The 23,947-nt window shown below is 38.7% G+C and overlaps 1 protein-coding gene across 1 annotated transcript in view; it reads left to right on the top strand.

The window, feature by feature from the left end:
• Positions 1-23,947, top strand: part of LOC129719927 (toll-like receptor 6) — a 28,391-nt gene extending 4,444 nt beyond the window's left edge. Inside the window, exon 1 of the mRNA XM_055671339.1 lies at positions 1-23,947. This exon is cut by the window's left edge and continues 4,444 nt beyond it. The gene's annotated coding sequence lies outside the window, so the exon portion shown is untranslated.

Raw genomic sequence — 23,947 nt, 5'->3', positions numbered from 1 at the left:
TTGACTAGAAAAACACACACTCTCGCCATCTTAATCTCTCTTTCTCACAAGCCTTCCACCATCCTAGTCACACGCCAATTCGTGAAATCATTTGCTTATAGCCCACATCTGATCCGGAACTGCATTTCGTAATGCGTTTTCACATCATAATCGGACTGATTGTTGATTTGTTTTAATTGAAAGTGATCGTCTTTTCGTGCTCGAACTTTTATGCTGCTGGGAAGGGGGTTGCCGTTTTTCATCAAGCGAGAGCCTATGTCTCACGATTTGACAGCTCAGCAGGAGTGCCAGATTTTCGCTTTTCTCTCTGCATAAGATCGTTCAAAGGTTATGAGGTAACAAACGTTATATGGTGAGTCTGTGACAGAAATTCTGCATAAAACAAATTTGTCTGTATATCTGGCATCCTCGTGAAGCAGTACGATTGCCAGAATCGGTTCTAGTGATAGAGTAAGTTTTGTTTGCCGTTTTAATTATCACTCAAAATGTAGAGATGGGGAGGAAAACTTAAACTGTAAAAGCCCTTTTGTTACACTCTAAAAACCTGTAAAAAACCACATATTTTACTAGACTTTTGACGTTCTGATTTCTCAGAGTGCATACATTCGACTGCGCTGTCGATGCGCGATATGGTCGCGTTCCGCACGCACAAAGCCTAACATTATGCCGGTGTCTGTCTGTCGGTCGGTCCGGCGCAGCTCAAGTTATTATTTATTTACATTTATCTGCCGTAAACATCAACAACAACTTGCTGCCTGCTGGCAGGCCGGAAAGCGCTCTCACTTGCCTCACTGATTGGGCGGTGTTCTTTATCTTTTGCGCTGAAACTGTAAGTTTCCAAATGAAGCGATCGGATGGGACAGCGAGCGGCGGCAATGAAATTCGTACCGAATCACAATGACTGCTGTTGTAAGACAACGGTTTTTTTGACAGGTTGCATGACAGTTCATATGTAATGCAGGCTTCAAACGTCATGTGATTTTTGTTGTTATTGGTGTCCGACCTTGGACTGGAAAGCACCAGCGATAAGAACATTGTTCGCTGGACCCGTTGTTATGCAATTTGACTCGGGCGCTATCGGATGTGACACTGGCAGCTAACCATTTTCGTTTGATGAATTGGTCATTGTTGGACAATGGGTCGTATGCATGTTTTTTGTAGCGGTGGAAGCGAAATAAACGCGCTTGTTTTGGGTGCGGTTAAATGAAATGAAATGTCAATTGATTGCGAACAATTGATTGCTGTTTGTTTCTTCTAGAGTTATTTCGTGTGTGGCCATCATCAGTTAAGTATAAGTAGAGTGTTGACACGAAATAGATTCGAATCTCATATCAGGTGCGATATATCTTTAATTAGATATTTTTCTCCTCGAAGAAAGATGCACTGTCGTTATGCAATGTTATGGTATAATTTACAGCAATCAAGCAGATGAAAAACTACTTTTGAGCGATGAAAACCCAGCTGAATAACAGCTTGATAAGCAATAATTCAATGAATGTGTTTGCCGTTTATTTCATATATTGAAATGGACAATACGAATTATCATCATCAGAGGGTTAATAAATCTGTAGAAAAAAACTTGCTTGCTACAAGTGATAAGTAATGGGCAGTGCTATTTTATTATTTAAACCTTTCGAGCCTTATACTCGTATATTGAACTCATATTTTTTCAGTCATACCAGTATTGTAAATTATCAGTTGGTATTCACAAAATTGACACTTTTCTAATGTAGATCCATTTCTCTGCTACTTATATTTATTTCGATGAAAAGAAGTTTTTAACAGGAAATCCTCAAAATTATCCAATTCGACTACAAATAATTTGTTTGTGCAGCATCCAATTTATTCCAATTCGAGTTTCGAACAGGAGATTGTCACTTCTCCGGGTGTCAGCTACGACGTTTGGCGTTTTTGGCGACGTAATTATTTTCAGCTTGTTCGGGAAAGTGCAAAACAAGATCAGAAAAACGGCAATCAATTTTACGATTTGTGTTTTGGTACTACATATTTAAATTTAATTGCCGAAATTTTAATAACTGTGAAATTCAATGTATTTTTTACAGTATTTTTGAAGATTACATCCAATAAGTGCGTCACGCAAGTTTTGATCGAAATTATCCCCGCTTCTCGTGTCACGTTTTGTCACAACCCGATCAGAAGAGTAAACTAAAAAATTACAAAATTCTATCAACGCGAGATACGAATAACATATTTTGATACAATTTTGTATTTTTCCATGTAATTTTGATAATAAAATTAAATCTGAATGAGTTATAATAACAAAACCTGACATTAAGTAGTTCTGAAACAAGTCTTACTAATTTTTCGTTTTTATCGAAACCTGTTGTTTCTAACAATGTTTAGTTTTATATTGTTCTATATACTATCTTATTTTGTTAGAAAACTGATACATTAGTAACAAACTTTGATGTGTGTTTGATACTAGTAGAATCATTTCTGCTATAATTTCTGTTATTTTAACACCTAACGGGATCAAATTGAAAAAACACAGCCCGTAAGGTTTTTCCCGTAACAAACTAACAGCTTCTGTTACATTTTTGTGTTTTCTTTTTGATCGGGAAGTGAACGCCCACTCCTCGGGGAAGTACGTCACGTCACAGTAATCCTTTATTTTATCCATGACTGCTGATGTTAATTAATGGCTTTCTTGAAGTAGGTCGAATTTTTTGCATATTTTTGCCTGTGCGAGCTCAATTTTCTCTGATTATGAGCATTTTTCTTCAGTTTTTCGAGCGTTTGCAGATATTTTCCAAAAATATGTGACATCTTTGTCAACAAGAGACATGTGTATTCGAAGTGATGTTAGCCCCTAACGAAGCAAAGCAAGTTAGATAAGGTTGCTGTACATCCAAATACATTAAAAAATTAATACCTTTTATCGAAAACATTAAATAAACATATATTTCCAAATAAGTTTCTATTTTAAAGCATACTCCATGTGACGCCACTTCATGCTCCGATAAATTTTGTATAGGCGGCAATTTGTTTTTCTAAGTAGTCTTCTTCTAAGTCGATACATTCGATTCAGTGATGCTCCAACTTCTTGAGCCCATCTATTCTTGTTCCAGTTGAAAACCGAAATAATTATGTGCCCCTTTATATTTTACTACTGTAAAGTCGAAAGGATTTCACTAAAGATTTCGAAATAAGTTCTTTATTTTAAACGCGACCAGTAGACTGGGAAACGGTTATATGGGAAAAAGGCGATAGTGAGAAGAACTTTTTCTATAAGCATCGTAGCGCGTTACGGTCTTTAGAAGAGTTTTTTCCAGGGATATTTCCTGCAAATATGATATATTTTTAGGATCCAAATGGACATCTCTAGAGAATAAGTTTTGAAAAAATGGATTTTCCCAGATAAAATTGTATGAAAACTTCAAAAATCGGGCGCAAAAATATAGTAACACCGACCAATCTGAAAATTTACACAGTTGTTATAGGACCCATAACAAACAGCAAAAGTGCATGGGAGTTAACATTTATTTTTTGTCCCATCCTAGCGATCAGTCGCAACGGTTGTTAGCACAAAAGTGACGCTAGCGTATCTATTCTTGTTACTTTCCAGAAGTTTTTGGTGCTAAAATCATCGTTCATAGTTCAGAAGTGTTGCTAGATAAATGGGAGGAATTATGGAGGGATGATGGGATTTTCACATTCTGTAGGAGATATAACTTTGCATAACTTCGTAACAATAGATGAACTCAACAACTTTGTTCTGAAAAACATCGGGAAAACATCCAAACATATTGTCCCACCTCGTAAGAAACAATGGAACAAAATTATATGAAAACGCGTTTTTCTCGGCTTGCTGAAAGTGCAAATGGGACTGACCAGCTATGCGCGGTGGTATACACAACATCAATTTTGGTCATATTGGACAGTTACCCGCGTCCTATTCGGAGTTAGTAAACGGAATTCGAAGTTCTTCAGCGTGATAAATGTTTTTTAGTTTCTCAATTATTTCCGCTTTGACCAAAACACTCCAAAAAAATACACGGAAATCTTTATAGTTGGTGGAACAGTCCATGCGTAGGAACCTTTCAGCTCCATAGAACGGCATACACTCTTCAGTCCGAAATCTTCATCTTTTCGAACCGATTGGCAAGCCCGTTCGATGTCGTTCAATCACCTTCCGGGCATACATGAATCCCAAGCACTTGTTCAACAGTCTTATCCCCTTTTCACGGACTGCAAAGCCTAGAAGCTCGATTTTAGTAAAGCAGAACTGACATTACTTCATCTTAACTTCTAATCGGAATTCCGCCAAACGTCGTAGAACACGACATTCGTCGCTCATTGGACTTTTTAGTTTTTAAGACAATCGGAAAAGAACACGGGGAATTGCTCGGTCGAATAATGCCCGCGTATAGCAGATCTTCAATTAGGTTATCACCTTCAACTCTGTCGGAATACGATAACCGTTTCGAACCGTTTGGTGTATCGAAAGTCAGCCTATTTTCGTGTGAAAGTCATCGCTCATAGCTTGACAGTTTGGAAGTGTTGCAAGCTGAATGGAAGGAACGGAATAAACGGAGTTTCACGCATAGAGATATAGTCGGAATAACGAAATTGTTTACACTAATTGTTTAAACTACCAAAAAAAGGGAAAATAACACTACACTTCCTTTTTGTGATGAGCATAATGTCGCATTTAGTGCGATGTTTTGACATCAGATGCGCTGTACAGCGCACAAAATGCGATATTATGCGCACTGTGAATAAGGTATAAAAATCGAAAGCCGCGAGTCGTTTATTTGAATTTTCAGCTGGAACGGTAATATAATAGACGTTTTCAGCATTTTAGAGCCTTTCTCATGATAGTCGATAATCACACCATGTGAATCCCAGAAAACGGTGGCCATCACTCATCCGACCGATGAGACAGTCTTTGCCGTTCTTGGAGCAAGTTTGCCGGGTAAAGTATACTGGTTCGACTGTTTCTTGGTCTCTGGTGTGTACCAGTAAATACTTTTTTCGCCGACGGTGTAAATACGACGCAGAAACTCCTTCGGATTGCATTAAAATAACGTCGACAGTGAGCAAACGCAGCACCCATCTCATGCCCAAAACTTTATGCAGGATATGACCTAGACGGTCTTTTGAGATCCTGTTGACTCAGCGATCTTGCGCACCTTCAATCGGCGGTCATCCAATACGAAATCTTGGATTTTTGTCACGTTCTCTCGGGGTACCTGGACGCGGCTATACAAAAAATGGCCGTGCGAATGCATTAAAACTCGATAAACCACTTTAAACCGAAGGAGAGTACACTGCATCCAAACGTTCTTTAATTTCGTTACACGACTCGACTTCCAATAATAAGAATCGATTCACAGATCGATATTGATCTTTTTACATTTTTGTTGTACTTGAGGACGCGCTCACTTCCACGCGCGATGCTTGTATCCACGATAATCCGGACATCAAAAAGTGAAATAACGCACTCAAAAAGCTTACATGACTTATAACTATGGAGTATGGTTTACTAATTCACGTGTTCAAAACATCATTGTTCTCCATTGATGTAAAAATCTCGTACCTTGTAGTCTCCTAGGTGATCTTGCTGAATCTAGATTTGGTGAAAATTGTGTCATCATTCTTTTCTACTTTTTTGCGGAAAGCGTCCGCTTCACCATAGCCCAACATTTTTCGATTGCCCGCAGCTGTAAACAATTGTGGAAGGATTAGCGGTTTTTGGTACAATATTTACTTTAATGGCTTCGTGCCATTTCATCACGGAAACAGTTTATGCTATATGCGTCCACACGACATGATGCCAAATCATTTTGAAATAAAAGATTAACATCATAACTCTTCAAGAAATGCAGCAATCGTTTTTGTAAACACTCCTTCTGATAAATTTCATTGTTGATTGTGCCTGTGATTATGAAAGATGAGCCACAGGTACAAACTAGGTATTTCTTGGGGAATTTAGTCATGTACTTTGTCCTTCAGTACCATTTCTGGCCATTGGAGTGTAAAAAGCAAGTTCTGCTTATTACCTACTTCCTACTTATTATTCTACTTCCTCGACTTTGTAGGACTTCAAACCGGAATGCTTTTTTGATTTCTGAACGAATCTTGGTTACATTCCTACTCTTCGAGCCACAGTTTCTTTTTCTCTCCAGAATCTTCTCCACCTTTCTGTTCATAGAACTATCCGCACTTGGTTTCCTTTCGACACTCGAACGTTTAGAGAATCTTTTCAACACATCATAGAATGTAGTTTTGGGCAAATTAAGCTTTTTGCGAGTTCACGTATCGAGAAAATCCGATACGAATTTCCGATACGACTGACAAGATCCGTTTGCGCACGGCTTTTTCGTTCGTCGACATTTTGAGCACTGTTCATGAAATGCCAAAACAAATCAAAGTAGGCGAACGCGTAAACACTTAGCTATGTTTGACTGAAAAGAGTTGCTCAAAGCTTGAGTACTCATTGCAAGAGTTACACCGCAGACAGACGTCCAAGCTGAGTTCCAAACTTGTGTAAAGTTTTTTGTAGTAGCGATCCGTAACCAGATAGCGCTACCAGTACCGCCAGCCTCGTACACTAGCGAAAAAAATGTATTGTAGCGATAAGGTCACCAGGCAGCGCTAGTATGCAAGTGATTTATAACGCAATTTACTTTGAAAATTTACACGGAAATTTTGATCAATGTTGTTCTTGCTTGGACGTCTGTCTGTGGTTACACCGATTCAAAGGTGTCCGGTTAGTTGCGGATACAAACCTGACGGGAATGTAATACGCGATAATAAATATTTCTTGCAATAGTGGCATATTTAGGCGGTGAGGTAAAGTACTTAACGGACCGCCCTCGTATTTTGCTCACATTATTGGCAGATTTCGACCAGCTCTTGTGAATTTTTGCTGATGTGAATCAAGCGTTTATGTAATACAAAATAGGGGCTGTCTGTGTTTATGTTAGTTTCAACGACTTTGGCAGGGTGTGGCGGAGCGTCGTCATGCAGAAGAAATATTTTGTTTCAACGATTCGTAATAAATAACACCGATCAGGTCTCACCAAATACACAGCATGACTGTCGAAGCGCGTACATTCGGCCAAACCGATGATCTCCATGACTCTATTTGCTTTGGATTGCTGTAATGAATCTATTTTTGAACACCCGTTCATAGCATCGTATGAAGAAAACACTTCTTTTTTTACGACGCTGGAACAGTTATTCACAGGCAAAAAAAATTAAGCCGAACATCCTTTTGGATTCGAGCCGTTTTTTTAATTTTCATTTAAAAATTGAAGCACAACGATAAAAATTTTAAAATTTTTTTTTGTCAAGCTCAATCATAATTAATTCAAAGACTTACGGAGTTACGATGAACAGATAAATACCTTGATCTAGATTGGGCATTCCAGCAAAAGTCAGGGCAAATTGCAACGCAAAGCGCACTCAGCCTAATAGGCCAACTCATAATCAAATCATACATTCCTGCTGAACCTCGGTTACAGTTGAAAATGAGCCAGGTACAGATTAAAATTTCCTACCACTTCCATACGGTTGTCATTTGTTGCGCGTCCCACGAACCATTCCGCTGGCCTCGATATAGGCTCCGGGCGCAATACCGCAAACCAGTTTGTCTTTTTTTCCGTCGTCATTCTGTCCGCACACCACCAACCAACCGCCGAGAGATCTAATAGTCTTTCCCGAACTTTCCTCATTTCCTTTCCACCACAGCGAAACCGAGGCGATGTAGCTGCCAAGAGCCACAATGCCGGTTGGTCGGCCGGTGGTCGGTAATCTGCCCCATCGGGAGCGTCACGTCTTTCGAGATCAAGATCAGCACTTTGCTGCGGGATGATGCGGTGTCTTCCCAATCCCGAGTCTCCTTGGGGAGTGAGTGAGCGAAACCGCAACGAAAGCAGGGAACACTAGCTTAAGTCACCGCACCGCACCGCGCTTTGTTTCCTAGCGCGGGGGAAGGCTCCGATGCTTCTGCTGCGGTGCCATTTCTCCAGCGCGCTCTGCCAGTGGGAATGTCTTTTATCGTGGCTATAGTTGGGGTATAAGTGGTTAGCTCATCTATGAAAACCGTTTGAGATTTATTTAGTTTTACAATTAGTCATTGATTATTTTAAATGGATGGTGGTTTGTTGGATCAACCACTACGGAATGTGGTAAATTCTACAGTTTTTGATCAACAATTTTTCTGGAACAGCTTTTGTGCGGGATGATCTTTATTACAGCAGAAAGTTCGAAGTGATAAAACAGTGTTTTGAGCATCGTGATTACAATTTAACAGTTCACCTATGAAACGACATTGTGCTTCTGCATCGCAAAATCGCTACAAAGAATCGACGATTGTCGACGAGCACAGACTGCCTGGCGTGGAATGTTCTACGGTGGCCTATAAAAAGCCACATTATTTGCGTTGTTTGGTTCGAAATTAAAAGCGACTTCGTCGTGCCGTTTATTTTTAGCGCTGACCTGTTTTGCCACTGTCGGAGGGTGTCGCTTTATTTTCGGGCACCGGCGATGATTTCCGCTAGATTAGTCGCAAAAAGGTATACGCACCTCTGAGGCACCAGGCACTAACTAACGCACGAGCCGATAAACAATTTTCAGTCCATTAATTTCGTCACCAAGGAAAAGAATAGAAAAAAAAAACTCTCGAGTGCAAATGCTTGGAACAGCTACCAGCACAACTAAAGCTGTTGCCACTAACAGGTCACGTAGCTAGAGGAAACTTTTTTTTACTGTATTTCGTGACGTCCTTTTACTAGAACAAAAAACCTTATCCACAAATTTTAGTTACGTGACATTATCACGAGTCGGTTTGAAGGTACGTTTAGCCTGATTGGTTAGGTCCTTGTTGCGACAAAGACGCCGGAAACGGTTTTATTTTCCTAAATAAAACACAATGCGACTGTGCGTTGGGAAGGTCCAACTCGTGGGCAATCCTGTCTGGAGTAGGGCAAAGATTAATGACCTTTGATAATTTATCGTTAAAAGGCTATGATGTTTCCTTTCGGGGCAGTAAAAATGGGCTGAGTTCTGCTTAGAGCGTGGCTAAAAGTGACGAATCAGCAAATTAGGTGCGAACTTGATTGCAAACCGCAAAACAAAATCGAAAAACGCAGATAATTGAGGAAAAATTCCGCGACCTCGAGTAACTGCTTAATCAACATTCCACTGCCTGACCAGACCGTTTGCTGCGGCGGGGCTCAGGTCATAATGCAATTTCCGCGATTTATTTTCTCGGAGACTATTGCCGCCTTGTAGGCCGCTGCAGACCGGAGCCAGTAGACCTCAGGTGTTGATTTGAATCATTACCAGCCATTATTCAACTTGCGAACTGGTTAGCGAGGCGGGCCATACAAGGTGACGATTGTGCAGTCCCGGCCGGGAGCAGCACAGAAGCTGCTCAGCCCATGGCAATCGCGTATGCATGCAGCCTGGCCTGATGGTGCGCGGTTTTTCACTAGTTCCGAATCGCTCCAATTTGTTTATCCAATCGCGGCTTCACTGCGCGACAGGAGCGTTGGATACGTGTGTATACTGCCGGGGGCCACATAGGCGGCGCTACCAGCTGCTATCGTGAGAATACCGGTCCCCGGGTGCGTACATGCGAATCTGATTGATGATTTAGTATTTGCTTTATTAATTGCTGTTGCTTTCTTGCGGGTACAAAATAGTGATTTGGTGTGTTTTTACGCGCGTATGCGTATATGGATGAAAATTCATCGCATGCCTGCGGGAAATAAATACTCGCGCGTAAGCCAACCAACCAACCGTTGCCGCCGCAGGGTCCCCGAACACCCGCACGAGAATGCACGGCTGCATGGCTGCGGGCTCTAGTCGTTGTTTTCCTATCGAGAGAGGAAAATTAAATATGTTATTCTAAAATTACTGCCAAGCCGGTTTGACTTGGTTCATTCCGGCAGCATAACTGCGAAGGTTGGGCTAGGTTTGAGTGGTCATAAATTTCTGTTTGGTAAAGTACGAATGGTGAATTGGGCAATTTATTTTATCTTGCATTGGGAAGGTGTGTATGAAAACCTGGTTGAACTGAATGATATTTTTTAAATTTGTTTTATTATACTGCTTTCAACCGAAATAATAAACTTTCTGTCTTTTTTTTTCTCTTGAAATGATATACGATATTCAAATGGTCTTAGCATTCTAATAACAACGGACGCACAATTGCAAATTATGCACATAAATTCAAAAATATCTAGCGTACACACTAGTCGACGAACGCAATGAAATCGGTCGGTGGTACCACCGGTAATAAAATGTCAACTGTCGTCTTTTACTGCGCTTCTCCGAAAAAGGTGCTGTTTATACTCTCTATCAGCCAATAACGTCAATTCGCTTTTCGCTGCCAAGTTTGTAAGTGAATAAAGATTGAATTTGCAACTGGTTTGAAATCAAGTGAACATTTGCTTAGCTCACCTTTAGAGCGTGCTCAAGAACCGTGATTTCTATTTTCGCCATTAACATTTGAAGGTGGGGTCAATGAACGAATCTTGATAATAATATTTTAGAGACTGAATTACTGCGACTAAGCAAAACATGTTGAAACTCTAAGTGTGTTGTAGTAATCTTATCGCTATCTGAGGTGTTAAGGGCCTAATTAGATTGTACATTTAACTCAATTTGGTACCGAACTGGAGACGAAACCTTTGGGTTCCAGATAAACGAAGTTTGAATAATGATTTCACTTAAGCTTAATTTTCGTATTTCAGAGAAATATTCAAGGCTACCAATAATGTAATACTGGATGATTCTGATTCTAACAAATAGTAAACAGACGTCATGACGCAGCGAGTGACAAAAAATGCATTTGATTACTACTGTTTCATGGATGGGGATCTTATGAAGAGTAGGTGACATTGGATGTCATCCATACAGACTAACATAGAGTCGAGCCATTTCAGCGGCACAAGGTTCAAAACTTCTAGTGTCAATACTCTATCCGCTAGGTAATACTTCAAGTATAACCTTGAATCTATTGATGATATTTTTATCCACTCCAGTTATTTTTGTGTCAGAGAAAAATGAACGCAATTTATTGTCGTCTTTTGTATTACCAACTCTAGCTTTCGGAACATATACAAATTCTTTTTCAAGTGCTTGCTGAATTTTGAGCTTGTTTTGTTGCTAGTTGCTATCAACTAGTTCTAACTTACCATTTCTTTTGTATTTTTGGATTCCCGGATAAACCTCATAGGATGGCAGAATATTGAAGATGACGGAACCGAATTTTCCAAACAATTTTTTGTGATCATTCATGTTGCTTGTTGATCTTAGAGAAAAGAAACGAGCTGATGAAAACCTAAGAATCAGAATCTGTCTGGCTTTAAAATTTTTGGTTTTATTAAACCTGTTGAAATCCATCCATCGCCCTCACTCGCCGAATAACCTCAAACTTTGTTTTTTTTTACTTCATAGAAATATTTTCACATATGAGACATTGTATGGTACATTGACGACTGTAACTTAACCTCTGCAGAGATATCTGTCACTAGAAATGCCTTGTTCTTGAGTATACCAAACTCGTTTTGCGTTCTCCAGGAGTGAATAACAAGGGTAGACATCTTTGTTAGCTGAATAGATTACTGTACTTCTTTTTTTTACAGATTAGCCAATGCTCTTTTGCCAGAATTAAATACTGCAGTTTTTAAATCATTCGTTTGAGAAGGATCGTCAGAATCGATCCTAAACAATGTTGCTAACCGCAGTACTCCCAGCAAATTTTTGAGACATCTGTAGTACTGCACAACTTTACTCATCCAATGGTGCATTTTACCTACGCTTTTGCGTTTTGCGCCTCTTGCTTCGATCATTGCAATAAGAAAATCGTTTGCATAGACGACCGGAATGCGAAGCCACTTTCGAACTCGAAATTTTTTTGGTTAAGTTCGTTCAATGTTGATTGGCAGCAATTTGAGTTGTGACGTTTATCGAAGCTGTCGATCTTCATTCAAAGTAACCTTTGAAGCAACTCAGTTGACATCTTAGAGATCGAGTGTTTCTTGGAGTTTTTCCTCCAGAAACGGAAACTTTTTATTAATCAAACATCTAGAGTATTGCCCAATTGGTTTTTTTTCCGGAGGACCAAACTAGGTGTTTACCATCGATGCACAGCAAATCGGAACGTCCAAACTTTACATGGACCGCAACTCTGAAAAACACGTGTTTTGCAAGGCTTTGTTCTGATGCATTTTTTTTTCAAGCTATACAACACATTACCGGCATGAATTTTCTTGGTATACCTTCAATTGTTACCGCCCTATCGAATTCACATGCAAGAATCTTCAGAGTTACAATAACACCAGTGAAAGTTTATATTTTACGTTGAACAGTTTGAGACTTTCCTGCGCTCTTAATACTACCAAGCTAATGATAGCTACAGTCGTTTTTAAACAACACAGATAATTTCAAGATGGCCGGCATACAATATAATTCCAGATTTTGCTCAAAGTTGGGAGAATTATTCATCTACTGTCACTTTGGAAAAATTCCAAATTTGGTGTCGATTGGAATTAGACGTGTGCGCCGACCATATCATCGGCGGCGGCGGCGTAGAAAACATTTTACCTCGGCGGCGACCGGCGCGCCGGTGTGACGCCGTTGGCTTATATCGGCGGCGGCGGCGGCGTGTATCGGCGTGACACTAATTACCACTTATAATTGCGCATAATGTGTGCTATGAGCTCTTATTTTCGGTTTTTTGTTAATTCAACGTTAATAAAAAAATATTGCGTCAGGGTTGACATGATGTCAAAACTAGAAATAAAAATGGTAAGAAATCAAGTAAATAAACAATTGAGCACCCAGAAAATAATAAACCAAGCAGAGAAAGTAAAACAAGTGTAAATCCCAAAAAAATTGCAAGGAACACTATTTCCAAAGACGTTCAGTTTTGAAAAAAAAGACAGATAGTTTGTCGATGAGTTCATTTTGATTGACCGTAGACCGACTTTGGAAAATTTCGATAGATCTTACGTTAGAGGGTCTTTTTCAACGTCCATATATTTTGTTAGGTTACCCATGGAAAAACTGAAAAAATGGGATACTCAATTTTCATTCAAACAGAGTTCTTCGTTAAACTCCACAGATTCTTCATTACCACCTGAAAAATTTTTGTTTGCTCGGAATAGCGTTGAAAAAAGCAACAATCACATGAACTATGTGATGTCATTATTATGAAAATCACCCTTCAATATGATGGGTCGAAGGCGACCCATTCTGACCGAAAAATCCGCAAATATCACCATGGTAACGGAAAATAGCTGAAAGTGTTTTTTTTTCGATGCCTTAACGTTCAAGCAACAAAGTAAGGAGAATTCAGCAAAAACATAGTCGGCCTTCGGCCCACTCGCTGTTCGAGCGAATGATGTCCTTACTCGCTTTGAGTTTGAGTAGACCTAGCAAATTTGTAGATCAGTCGTTTGTGTGCAAAAGGCCGCGGCTTCCGACGGCGGGTCGGCGGCCGGCACGGACTGTGGAAACCACGGCAGCTTAGTGCCGCCACGTTTCCTTGCCCTCGATTATGCGTCTGCGCCGCATGATTTGAAAAAATATGCCCAACCTAAACTATTTAGGAATATATTTACGCTTAAACTACATACGTAGAGTATAAAATATCTGAGTTAAATATAGAATTCATTGAATGACGCTTTTGTCAATCATCAAGGGTGCAACATATTTTTCAATAGACTCTGCTGCGGAATATATGTTGCAAATCCGGAACACATAGTCATGATAATTGGATCTCATGCGATCATACAATATCGTATTCAGCCTCGCGTCCATTCGGCCTTGCGTCCATTCGGCCTCGCGTCCATTCGGCCTCACGTCCATTCGGCCTCGCGTCCGTTATGCCTTATGGCAGTATGCCTCGTATCCATTATGCCTCACATCCATTAAGCCTTGCGTCTGTATGCCTAGCATACAATGCCTAACATCCATATGCCTAGTGTCCGTATGTCTCGTGTCCCGTACCCTTCGTAAATACGTAAATACAGGGGAGGTACTTAGCGAAGTGTTACACTGCGTGAGGCCACCATGCAAGATTGCGTTACGTCGGAGTGAAGGGGTATTTATTGCCAAATTCCGCGTTACTTAATATACGAGTGTTCCCTTATCGGCTGTGATTTGCGGTATTTCTAAAATCTGGAAAAATTCCAGCATACACAATCACTATCGACGCGGTAAAAATTTTCTCGGCGGCGCGCTAAAAATTTCCTCGGCGGCGCGCCGAGTCCAAATCATCGGCGGCGGCGGCGTGCGTAAAAGTGTTGGCGGCGGCGGCGCGGCGTGGCGGCGCACAGGACTAATTGGAATACCCCCCGCTCTGTGGGACCACCCTGTTTATTGCAATGTCACGCATTTTTTGTTAAAAATCTCTTTTTTCTTTTTCTCACAATTCATAGACGTAAGATGTCCGGAAAATACTGATAGATGATTTTTGAAGAAAATAAACCAAGGAATCCAGAAAAAATATAAGTTTTGACCGAAAGTGTTGCCAGATAAATTATGTTTGTATTTGAAAACTAAATTTACATTTTTCGGCACATGCAGCCATTTTTATTTTAAATTTGATAATTTCATGTTCCTTGGAAGATTTCACATATGAAACAACTATCATCCCGAGGCAATATGAGTCAATCTCGAGATATCACATTTTTACGAAAAACCTAAATTAATCCTCCTAGCGGTCAGACTCAGCCTTTCTCATTCAAACTTATTATTTATAAAAATAGATTTACATGAATGCTTAAATCCAATAAAGGTATATTCACTCTTTAGGTTCTAAAATATTGATTTTGTAATTGAAGTATAAAATATGAAATTTGACGTAATGTTAGTGCTTAACAAATAGCGAAATAAAATAAATGACTCTCAATTTCGAACAATTCAATCACGAGCGATACCGGGAACGTTCAGATAGTACGATAACACATTTAAATTTTATTTCTGTGGAAATCGGGTCAGCCATCTCTGAGAAACATGAGTGTTATTAAATAGTCTCCAGAACACGTTTCTTTCCATAACTTCTGAACCACATGTTCAATCTCCATAAAATGCAAAAGTTAAGGGTTGTTTAAGTAGCCCGTTCATTTGAAACTAATTTTGTACAAATCGGTTGAATAGTTTCTGAGATATTGATATTTCATGATTTCCACATTTTGATACATAACCTCTAAACTAGAAATCAGATTACAATAAAATTCAATAGGGTCTTATAGGGCAACTAGACCTTTCATTTGCAATTTATTTCATTGAAATCGGTTCAGCCATCTCTGAGAAAATCGAGTGAGATTGGAAGAGCGTTACACACACACACCTGCAGAAAATGCTCAGTTCGTCGAACTGAGTCGAGTGATTAACGACATTCGGCCCTTTTGAGCACCTTTATACCTTTAGTTTTTGCAGTGATTACTATACCTTTCTAGGAGAAAAGCAAAAAGTGAAATGATAGAAATGACTTTTAATTTCAATTTCAATCCCGAGCAAGGCCGCAAACATTGAAATAGTACATTATCGAATTTAAATGATTTTGAGGCCACATATTTTGATCGTAGCTATAGTTTCAAACAGTCGGTCAGGTTGCGTTTCTTTCTATTTATAACTTTCAAACCACATGTTTAAACTTTATGAAATTCATTGTTTAAGAGTTTAAAAGCCCATTAATTTGAATACAACTATGTTCATAGCTTCTGAGATATAAGAGCGTTTTTCACATTCTGACGCAGCGCAAAAACTAAAAGTTTGATTACAATGAAATTCAATAGCAACCTTAGCGGCAAATAGACCCTCCATTTGACACCAAGATAGAAGGAATCGGTCAGACCATCTCTGAGAAAAGTGAATGCGAAACAAAAGGTGCACATACACACGTACACCCCCACACACAAACATATACACCTATACATGCATATATGCAGAAAATGCTGGATTCGACGAACTGAGTCGAGTAGTATATGACATTCGGCCATTTGGATCACTCATCTACCTTTTAATTAGCCAGTGATCGTTAGGAGAAAGTCAATATGTTTATTTTCATTAAACGATTTCACATTTTTATGAACAACGGACAAAGTTACAATACAAAGTTACAAATCTATGGGGCAACTAGACCTTTCATTTGACACTAATTTTGTGAAAATCGGTTCAGCCATCTCTGAGAGAAATGAGTGAGTTTAAACAACCTCAGGATAACTTTTCTTTACATAACTTTTGAACCATAAGTTCAATCATAACGAAATTTAAAATTTAAAGGTTTTGGAGACAGCCCAATCATTTGAAACCAGTTTTATTGAAATCGGTTGTGTGGTTTCTAAGATATTGATGTTTCGTGATTTTTACATTTTGATACATAACCTGTAAACTAAAAATCCGATTACAATGAAATTCAATAGCAACCTATGGCGCAACTAGACCTTTCATTTGCAATCAATTTCATTAAAATCGGTCCAGCCATCTCTGAGAAAAGTGAGTGAGAAAAAAAGTTGCACATACACACACACACACACACACATACACACATACATACATACATACAGAAAATGCTCAGTTCGTCGAAAGGGGTCGAGTGGTATATGACATTCGGCCATTGGGACCACTTTTATACCTTTGGTTTTTCCAGTGATTGCTATACCTTTCTAGGAGAAAGGCAAAAAGGTGGAAACTTCGTAATTATTTTTTTCACAATTTATAGACGTAAGACACCCGGAAAATAGTGAGAGATGAATTTTGAAGAAAATAAACCAAGAAATCCAGAAAAAATATTATTTTTGACCGGAAGTGATGCCAGATAGATTATTTTTGTATTTTAAAACTAAATTTGCACTTTTCGGCAAATGCAGCTAAGTTTATTTCAAATTTGATGGTTTCATCGTATTTCTTGGAAAATTTTACGTAAGAAAAACTTATCATCTCGTGGTAATATGAGCCAATCTCGAGATATAGCATGTTTACGAAAATAGTTCTGAATTTCGTAATGGAAAGGTACGGACTGCGCCTGCGTCTGTCGTTTCCATTTTTCTCCTTCAGGTAACTCGCTACTGGGTTGTCTGGGTCTATTTGAACACAGAACACGGTCGAACTGGATTGGAGTTTCTACGAACGTGTCCTTTTTTCTGTCGAAGCACTTTCTGCTCGGAAGCCATTTCTATAACTGCTTGACAAATAGTGACGCACATGTAATCATTACACTCTAAACTAGTTGTGCTCAAAATTTCATCAATTTCAACCCATACAATACAAAGTTATACACAAAAGAAATTTCGCATTTTTCGAATACAATGATAAACCTGTTGAATTACGTAGTGCTCAAAAAATAACAAAACTGGCAATCATGTACTGTTTTTCGTTTTGCACCAATGTATTCACATACGAGTGAGGAGAGGTAGTAGTGTCATCTATTCTGCTGATTCTGAAGGCTTTAATGGAATTTCACCTTAAAAGAATTCAGTGGAAACTATTTCTCAACAAATCAAAATTGATTTTAAAGCAACTGTGTATGTCCAGGGGTGTTGGGGTATAACTGCCTTTATTGGACCACTTAGTAGCGTAGCTGCAAATTTTGCATGAAAAAGTGTAAATATCTAAACTGAATTAGGTATTTCATTATGTATAAACAAGAAGTATCATGTTTATCATATTTTCTGCATGGAATACAACTAGATAATACCTCTATTCACCACAACAATTTTCAATTTGGGCCATGTCTAAATAAAAGATCTCTTTAACCGTAGCCGCCGCTGATGAAACTATCCAGCGAACAATTGAATCCTCTTCCGCGGCAGTCAATGCAGTTTTTTACCTTTTCGTGGTTTTCCTGACCACTTACTTCTTGCACGGAACATTACGGTGGATCGTGGAACATTGGAGCGCCTGCAAGCTTCTCAACTCGAAACATCACTTTTTATTGCTTGAAGACACTCAGTAACAGCTGCTTCAGTGTATTGTTTACCAATTTCCGGCGTTTTTCCCATATTAGCAGCAATTTTATACAATAACACGATCATAACAAATTTATGGTAACTATGGTAACTATGATTCGCGGCGTTATTTCGATGACATCTCTTGTTCGAAATGAAGCATGCCGGAATAAGGGAAACAGTATTATTTCTACCCTTAATTGGGCCAATATTTTTTTCAATATTTTAAGTGTTTTTCTAATAACATTACTTGCTTATCTTTTAAAAACACTATTATCCTACACGTTCATCGAAAATCTGATTATTTTCGCTCGGAAAGTGTGATGTCAGTACAGTTTTTGGTAAGGCCATTTCCTATGAAAACGTTAACGAACCATGGCAAATCAGGTAGCTGTTATTAAAAGACATTCTTTGAAGCTTTAATGAAGAATATTATAGTAAACGTTGGTCATTTCTAATGAAGAACATTATTGAAGTTGTCAAAGCATAAATCAAAATAAGTATATTTATAATGTGTAATTTGGTGTAAGAAGTTTAGGTGGTCCACTAAAGGAAGTGGTCTATATTAAGCAGATCTACGTCGGTGAATTTAGTAGAAATATTAAACAGTGGTCGAGCAGGCTGCCGAAAGTGAGCTGGAAGAAGCTAGTTCTTGATTGGCTGAGTGTTGCTTGACTCCATTGAAGCAGACAGTGCATGTAGTTCCTGGAGCGAAAACTACATACGACGTATTTGTTCATAAGACGTATTTGAACATATGACGTATTTATATGTCAAATATATTTAAAACAAGATATGACTTTTTTCTGGAACATAACAAGTTCCACAATTCACCGATCATTTAAAAAATTTTTCACTATTACTGCCTAACATTTGCATTAAAAATGGATTTTTTTCAGATGGTGATAAAAAACTAAGCCAGTTAATTGAGTTTGATAAATATCCCATGTAAGTTAATTATATTGGCTCACTTTATAAAAAAATCTACGGCCTTGTGAGCGGTTTTCTAGCAGCTAACCGGAACATTCGCCATGGCCATGGCAGACGAAAACATGCTTGTAGGCATGTTCTTGAGTTCTTTTTCTTCGTTTTATTTATCAATTTCTCTTCAGTTTTCGCGACAAAATTTTTGGAGTTGATCTTACGCTTCAGGTTTGCCCATAAATTCTCGATGGGACGCAGCTGGGGGACGTTGGGTGGGCTCACCGACTTGGGTACCACATCAATATTCAGCCGCTTAATCTCTTCCAACGATTGCTTCAAATAATGAGCCGGCACCAGATCAGCCTAGAACACTGCGTTTTCGTATTACTTGATGAACGACGCAACTTCCGGCATGCACTTCGTCTTATATCGTCAGTTGAGTTCAATACTGACACAACTCAAAATTTTGTAGTTTTGAGTTATTGATGGCAAACGATGTCAAATACTATAAAGTTTCACCTCACAAAGACCCGTTTTAAAATTCACAATGATTCCAGAAATATGAGTAGAAGTGCCTTTATTGCACAAATCTAAAATATCCCTAAAAAGACGGAAAAATGAAGTTACAACTCTTATCACTTGCTTATTACATGCACATGATAGACCCGAACAAGTACAATTAAAATGTGAAGCCTTAAAATTGGAATTTTTCACGAAAATGAAAAAAGAAATTTTCGACGCAAATTTCCAAACGCGTTTTTCTCGAAACTATGAATTTTGAGTTGTGCCAGTTTTGAATTCAATTGACGATATGTTTCCTCGTTCATGGCCAGTCCAGAGCAAAAAAAGAGCGGCTTTGATATCCCTTTCTCGCTAATTGTCAACCACAGCAGCACCTTCTTGGAAAACTATGTGTGTTCAATGAACTTGACCTCGGAGCTCACTTCCTTCGTTGGGCAAGTAAAATACGAAGTGCCCTGCCAGTCGTTGCCATCCATGGGGAGATAGGTCCCGTCGTCCATCACCACCGCCACGTCGCGATTCACCGGTAAAATCGAGTTATTCAGCTGCTGCCGCTGCGTCATTACCTGCAGCTCGGAGATCAGTGGACGGGACTGCCGCGTCCTGACATGTAATTCCATGTTTGCCAGGTAGTCGCACCGACCTCCCGGCCAAGCGTACCCAGCGATGAGGCACTTTTCCCTCGATCTTCCTCTTCAGCATATTTTATAGCTTCTGTCGCACAGGGTCGTCGGCCATTCAGAACCGGGCTTTCGTTCAATGCATGTTTTGATTGTTGTCCAATTGTGCTAAGACGTTGTAGATACCAGAACAAACGTATCCGGCGCCCAAAAACTGTTTTCGACGCGATGAGGTGCCGTTTTTTGAACGCACACACTTTCGAACGGAGTAGCTTCACTGTTTTCACCATCACGGTTAGAGTTCGACTGATGAAGCCGTCAATTTTTTTCTGCTAATTCATGGGTTACTAAGATTGATGGGTAGTTTATTCAGTGCGAACTATGGTAAAACCATGAAAAATCGGCAGTTTTTTAACATTTTTTATTCAAATGTTATAGTACCAATTTGAGCACCGTTTATTCAGTAAAAGCTTAGATTTTAACGCCACATATCGTCAAGTCAAGAAAACAATCACTTTAAATAAATAAAAGATGAACATTCACTTTAAATAAATCCTAAATTCAGACAGTTTTATAAGTTTTGTAGACCACTGAAAACGTGTGCCACATATTTGTGAATTAGTTTTCTTCTTTCAAGCCTGAATTGATGGTTTTGACTAGTCATGTGCGCCGCCGACACTTTTACGCACGCCGCCGCCGCCGATGGTTTTGAGTCGACGCGTCGCCGAAGAAATTTTTATCGCGCCGATAGTCATTTTTTTGCTGGTTTTTAAATTGCATGTCTACTTGATTCTTAACCATTCCTATTTCTTTTTTTGACATCCTGTCGACCCGGATGAACATATTTTCATTTATTTATGTTGGAATAAAAAACCGAACATGAGAGTGTACACATTATACGCAATGTTTTAGAAGTGGTAATTAGTGTCACGCCGGTATACGCCGCCGTCGCCGATAAATATCAAGGGCGTTACGCCGGCGCGCCGATCGCCGCCGAGGTAAAATTTTTTCTACGTCGCCGCCGCCGATGATATGGTCGGCGCACAGGTCTAGTTTTGACTATATTGTAACACCGTTTGTAATCTAGGCAAAAATGAAACAAGAAATTGTTTTACAGTTTAACCACAATGAGGGTTGTAAGAACTGAAAGTTTTCCTCGTTCTCACCAGTTTTCATTGAAAAGTTAATGCATGTTTTATACTGACGTTTTTCCACGAAGGTATTGGTAACTCTTGTGCGTTAGTTTATCACACAAATAAGTTGGAGAAATGAGTTATTACTGAATTTTTTTCATTCAATTTGCGCTGGTTGTTGGAAAACGGGGTGATGATTGTTTTTCAACTTCGACTATCACAGTTTTTATGATTTTTATTTTCGTACTACGGAGCTGATTTTGTTACATGGACGATTCAAGGCCAATGCTCAATTCCATATTATTTTCATGAGAGATTGGAAGGTCTCATCACGCAGACTCCTGCTCTATTCCCTGAAGAAAATCTCGATAGGAAGTTTTGTTTTTGCATACCATAGTTTTTACTCTTTTTTGTGGCCTGGGTATCTGATACTCTCCATAGCTTTGATTTTTAGCTCTTGATTCTATGGGAAGCAGTGGAAAGTCGTTACGGTACCAACGGAGGTTCTTTTATCTTCTGAAATCGGTTTACTTTTGTATATTGAAGCATGTATTTCGACAAGTTTCTAAAGATAAACAAAGGCTAAATCCATCATATATATACATACATACAAACTTTGCCACTGTTTAAAGCAGGGGCACCTTATTCTCAGTAAAAAATGCCGTTTTAGAGTAACCAATTACGATTAAGACTCGAAATTTTGATAAAATTTATAGAACTAGAGGGAAATTCGCAATTTTCTTGTAACTATCATGGTAGCGTTTGTGGGAATAATGTGACAACTGGTGATTTGCTTCACCTTGTCTTTCAGGTACTTTGGCGCTCGCGATACTGCTTCTGGCGTCATTCATTCTGAGGATCACTTTTCAAATATGAAAAATAGAATTGAAAATGAATATTTTTCCTAAAGGAAGTATAGTATAGAGGTGACATGTCAATATTAAATGAATATCGTTTTGAGACTATGTATTCTGTACGTTTTGTAGAACGTTACTCAAAATGTGGCAAAAATTTCTTATTTTCGACAAAAGTTTTTGTCGCAAAATTGATATTTTCCAAGTCATTATTTTCTTACATATCAATCTGGGTAGAGATGCGTTCATTAAGCTCCAGAGTATATTGGTGAATAAAACTCATTGAATTGAAAAACCTTCTCAGCTTTCACAGAATAAAAATATATGTTTTAGATGATTCAGAATCACTTTGAAATATATTTATTTTACTTCAGAGCACATACAATATTGTTACCAGTTTGTCAATTGACTGCCTTCATAACTTTGACAGGGAGCCCTAAACATTTTGTATAGTTTACTAAATACAAATTTGCTTTGGCAATCAATTACCTTGATTGGAAAACAGACAATCCCCTTTGTACTGCTAGTGTGAGACTTTTTCTAGTATCTAAATACCCGCCATCAGCGAACAGTTTAGCCGGTCGAATCAGATCAGCGCCATAAATTGACCATAGCAAATTCTAGTGTCCGGCTGGTTTAGTACGGCTTCCCGTTCCTTTTCCACCCAATTAAAGCCTTCGCCACTCGAGTCAATTTATGGAATTATTCGCTCCATAAAAATCTCAAGAAGTCAAGCGCGGCGTGAATTATTTACACTTATTAAACTCCCGGGGATGGGCGACAGTCGCGATTGGCGGTCACTTTCAATTACTCGGGTGTTCGGCTTCGTTCCCGGTCGTCAACAAGACGCTATAAAGTTCAATTAAAACCAATCAACACGCAGTTTATAGAGGCAGTCGTAGACATAGACGCAGACTGCGGTGGAATCGAGTAGGAATAAGCGACTATGATTGTTGTTGTTTTTTTTTTTAACTGCAACTACTGCATTTCTGATCAGCTTAACCGAATTAACGATAATGAAGATTCCTAATTTAGGTGAAGCACCAACAAGCGTGGTCGTAAAGAATCACTAAGTAATATAAATTGCTACTCAACTGCAAACAAAACGACAAGCCGACACATTAAACAATAGTGAAATAGTCTATTAAATCGTTTGAAAATTCTTAGTAATTTTTTTGATTTTTTTATCGAAGTTTATAACTCATATGAAAGTCAAACATGAATTGATGATCTTCAGAACATAGAGACAGTCTAAAAATATAGAACAAATGCTCACGAAACGGAAAGCCTTTTGCAAGAGATATTAAATAATATTTTCCTAGCGAGAAAGATAGAAGAGAGAAAGGCAGGTAACAAATATAAAAGTTGGAAGAGAACATAAAATACTAAACGTGTACTAGCTGTGAGAATTCTAGAAATTCGGTTCCACTGAAGTGACCGAATATGCAAAGTAAGAAATTAAATTGTTATTTTCTGCGTTTTTTTATAAATGTGTAAGTCGACCCATCAGTAACTACGGCGCATCAGGCACAAAATCACAAATCGAAACTAGAGCAGCACTCATAGCCACGAAGAAAAACAAACAATAGATATATTTTATGTGAAACAGATTGTACGAAACCATTGAAAAAAAAATCACACACAAAGACAGAATAATTAGTCATACATAGAGAGAGAAATTTTAATCACTTCACCGCAGTCATAAATCTGCAACGTATGGATACGATGTTCTGAAGAGAAGAAACTTGTAAGACGAACTACCAATTTTGTGTCGGTATAGCAAAATAAACACAGCCATTGATGAGACGAAACTTCTATAAATATTGTAAATGTGAATATACTGTATATTGTACAAAGTCAGGTGAAGCAAGTATGTAACTATAGGAATCTAAAATAATCTTTATTTTATGACAAAATTTGCATTTTATAAATGAAGAAAAATAATAATTTTCCGAAAATTA

Source organism: Wyeomyia smithii, chromosome 2 (genome assembly GCF_029784165.1).
Source record: "Wyeomyia smithii strain HCP4-BCI-WySm-NY-G18 chromosome 2, ASM2978416v1, whole genome shotgun sequence".
NCBI classification, from domain to species: domain Eukaryota; kingdom Metazoa; phylum Arthropoda; class Insecta; order Diptera; family Culicidae; genus Wyeomyia; species Wyeomyia smithii.
The sequence above is the reverse complement of the archived record's forward strand: the minus strand, read 5'-3'. Positions and strand labels throughout refer to the sequence as shown.